Source organism: Carlito syrichta, unplaced genomic scaffold (genome assembly GCF_000164805.1).
Source record: "Carlito syrichta isolate Samal-C Ts95f unplaced genomic scaffold, Tarsius_syrichta-2.0.1 Scaffold302723, whole genome shotgun sequence".
NCBI lineage: Eukaryota > Metazoa > Chordata > Mammalia > Primates > Tarsiidae > Carlito > Carlito syrichta.
In genome coordinates, this window is record NW_007246819.1 from 90,531 (window position 1) to 94,645 (window position 4,115).

Here is a 4,115-nt window from a genome sequence, read left to right on the forward strand (position 1 = left end):
CATTGGTTTTTACATTTGTGTTAATTGAATCAAAGAATTGTACCAAACTTAAAAACAACAGAATCCAACAGTGTTTCCTGAGAGGATGTGTTCGGTCTTTGAACTCACCTGTATCTCAGGATTTCTTTTCCAGTCAATTTCAGGTTTTTTTCTGCTTCTGACAGCTGTCTCTCCTTTTCTGCCTGGTCATGTTCGCTCATTTTCAACTTCCTGAGATGGCAAAGAAGCACACGTTATCCAGTAACCTGTTGGAATTCTTCCTTTCTTCCCTCCAGTGTTTGAATGCTATGATTCAAAGGCCCTGACCTATTTTCCAATATATAGACAGTCTGACAATTACATCAGAGGTAGAAGTGGAGTGTCCCATAGAGGTACCCAACAAATCCAACTCTAGTCTGCTGACCTGTCCTTTGCAATTCTGTGGTCTCTTCACAGCTCTACACATGTATTAGTATTTAATAATTAGGAAATTAATAAAGGAATATACAAAGCGTCTATTAGATGCACCGTGTTCTGTGATTAGATTTGTTCTTGAGATGGTGAAACCTCATGTATTTCTTGGTGGAAACCTATCATGACCAATCCATGATAACTAAATCCATCAGGATAGAGCAGGGCATCATTGTTTTTCTGATTACTCCCAAGTAGAAACCTGAACCTCAGTCAAAGAAAGTCTAGTGCCAGTACCCAGACAATCTGCCTTAGAAGGACAGATCCTTCTAGGACACAGTGTTAACCCTGTTGGTCACTCCTGTACATTTCTTTAATTCAGGAATTGAACACTAATCTACTTTAAAGATCCTGATGAGGGAAAAGTTAAATTTCAGTGCTGGTCACAACTACTGACTAAACAAGATCTGAATATCTTCCTAATCTGGGGGTTATCGCTTGGAATCAGATTACAGCTGGAAAACATCCACTTCGATGTTAATCTACTTTCAGAAGGATGAGTTCACAGGTAGTGGAGGCAGAAATGGGTTAAGACCTAAAATGGCTGATTTGCTGTGTTGCTCTCAAAACACTTTATTCAGTATTCTGATTCATAAGCTCTCACTAGATATTTTGTTTAATATGAATGGCATGAAAAATTGAAAGAACTCAAGGAAATGGAAAAAAACACTTAACAGGGAATGTTTGTGACCATGCAGGCAATCCACCAGCAAATGCTTTCTGGAGTGACCTAATGCAGTGAGTGTGTTGTGAGGTGGTGAGATTACAAAGAGGAACAGACGCTCTCCAATCATAAGGGTGCTTACTATTCAGGCAAACAAGAAGACAGTATGGACCTAGCTATCCATGTCATGCACATAAGAAGAAGTAACCAAAAACCTGAGTGTTGAGAGAAGGTAAGGAGAAGTTCTGCTTTTGCATGGTGAGTGCATCTGAAGACCATGATCTCCCAGAGAACTAGCAAACACACTGGAAAGAATAAGAGATACATGATTGAATGCATTCAATTGCTAGCATCCTGTAAAGAAGCATGAGGCCAAGTTGGAGAAGAATAAAACTGAGGACCAAGGTCAGCCTGGAATTGAAGCCATCATCCACTAATTTCATCATTCAATTCCAAGAGAGACTAAGAGATACAAACAAGCTGAGAGGATTTTACAGAGATTTAGGGGCTTTGAAGGAAAAAGCATGGAGTTCATGGTCTGTTAAAGAAGTTTCCCATAATGTTGTCCCCTGGTTTTGGTTGGGACACAGAATTTACACAGTAGGAAAAAAGATGGATAAAAATGCACAGGTTTCCCTAAGGACTAACCCTGCAATGAGTGATATCAATTGGTGACTGAATTAAGTGTATGATCAGAGTCAACTCTCATATTTTCTGCAGCAAGATAACATCATAAGAGGTCTCAGTTTTTTCCTAAATATTTCCCTGGTGTCTTGCATTTAATAAAAATATGGCAGGACAGCACAATGTGATCAGATCAAAACCTAAAAGATTGTGAAAATGAATTCAGAGGAGATCCAGATATTGAAGTTAACAATAGAGGAATAGTATCTCCCCTTTCCCCAAAAGAAAGGCAAACAAAAATATGTAAAGGGAAGGACAAATGGTAGATTACAGAAATCAAGGCAGGGAGGGAAAGCACAATTCTTTACCACATGAATGAGCCACAGATATTGCAGAAATGACTCTAATGGAAATCCCAAGTATCTTCATTTGTTGATGCATGTTTTATACAAAAGCATTGGATCACTGAACACATGAACATCATACTTACTCTTCTTCATAGATTTCATAAAGACTGTCAATTCTTCTTTTCAGCATTTTGAATTTTGTGTCATTTGTAGCTTTCAGAGATCTCAATATATCATGATCTTTGTCTTCCAGACTTTTTTTATACTCCAGAATAGAGTTTTAAAAAGTTACCTTTTGTGCCTTCAATTAGATATAAAACTTTGGCTATGGCAAGGAAAGGAGAATGTGAGAATCCTGAATGCTGGAAGTCCTTGTTTTCCATCCCAGGACAAAGTTGTTTTTATGCTAGGAGAACTTTCTCCCACAAAGGGCATACCTTCCAGGATGCAGGTTTTGGACCTCAATCCTTTCAGTTTTGAATTCTCACGCATTTCATTGACACCTCCTGACTTTAAGACAGTTTGGAGGAGAGACATTTAAGAAAAAATGATCACACACAATTGTGAATACCCTGAAACATCGATAAACTGTACATTTAAGCATGATGAAGTTTGTTATCATCTTATGAATATTTTACCACAGGTAAAATTTTTTTTAATTTGAAAATCAAGAAATTGTGGTCAGTTCTCTAAATTATAAAATTTCTGGGAGTTCCGTTTTGTTAACTGCTTTTTCTTGATCTTCATTGGACCATTATACTTGGAGCCATTCTCATATTCAGATTCTCTTATTCCTTCCCTCACTACATGTTTGCTAAGGCAATTTGGACCTAACATACAATGTTCACAACATGGATGTAATTGCGAAGAATAAATGTTCATTTAGATTTCACATTTAATCCTCTAAGATATGAGTGAACTCTTACTCATCAAAGCTAATATATAGAATAGATATCCTACAGTGAATGGAAGTGGTTTACCTCTGAAATTCCTGAAGTTTTCACTGGAATAAGAATTTTTAGGTTTTCTGTAGGACTTTATTCTCGGAAAGGGATTGGCAATAGTGAAAAACTGTCAGGGGAGGGGAGGTGTGATTGGCAGTTAAAGGAACCTGCTAGGGGAGGGAGGGGCATACCTCATCAACAAAGGTACCTTCAAAATCAACGTTTGCATACCTAACCCTGAATGGTACCCCATATCTTTATAATAAAAAAGAATGTTCTTCTTACAATATCTGCACATATGATAGAAACAATTCAGAAGAAGCTCAAAGTGATACGATAAAAAGTTGAATCAACATATGCATATATCCCACAACACCTGTTTAATTCATGGAACAGTGAATGCTCCCAGCATGGGGTAGGACAAATGTGAATCACATAAAGAGATGAGAAATAGAGACACCATGAGCCATGAATACTTTGTGACATTCAAATATTCAACATCTTGTTGAGAAGATAGTAGAATAGATATCTGGATGAGAAGGAGAAAGTAGAGAATGTGCAACGTTGTTCAAGTTAAACTGCTCCATTGAACTTTCTTTAATGGAATGGCTTTCTTAATGGAATATTTAAAAAGTGAAGTAAAAAGAAAAAAAAACACTAGAAACTTCCCCCAATGCAAATGGAAATTCTGTATTCAGCATGCAGTGTGGGCCTGGGATTCTGGTGGCTAGATAACATCTTCATGTTTCAAGTATCTTCTGTGTTTTTAATGTAACCTGAAGTGCAGTGCTAAAAGTTGTGATAATCCCTTAGGTTGTAGACAGGAAACCTACTCCCTTTTCCCTCGAACATAAAGAAGCATCCTGATATTAGTACTGTTTTTCCAGGTCTTCCAGAAAAAGTTTACATACCCAGAAACCCACAATTTTACTGAAAACAAAAAGCTCATGTGTAGAACCTAATTCAGCCAATGGGTGTAAAAACTCAAAAGCCAAATTGTGGTAATACTTAGTAGAACTTACCAAGTTCTGATTTGGTATATACTGACATTTCTCAGATTGAAAAGTGGCACATGTACTTTGAATG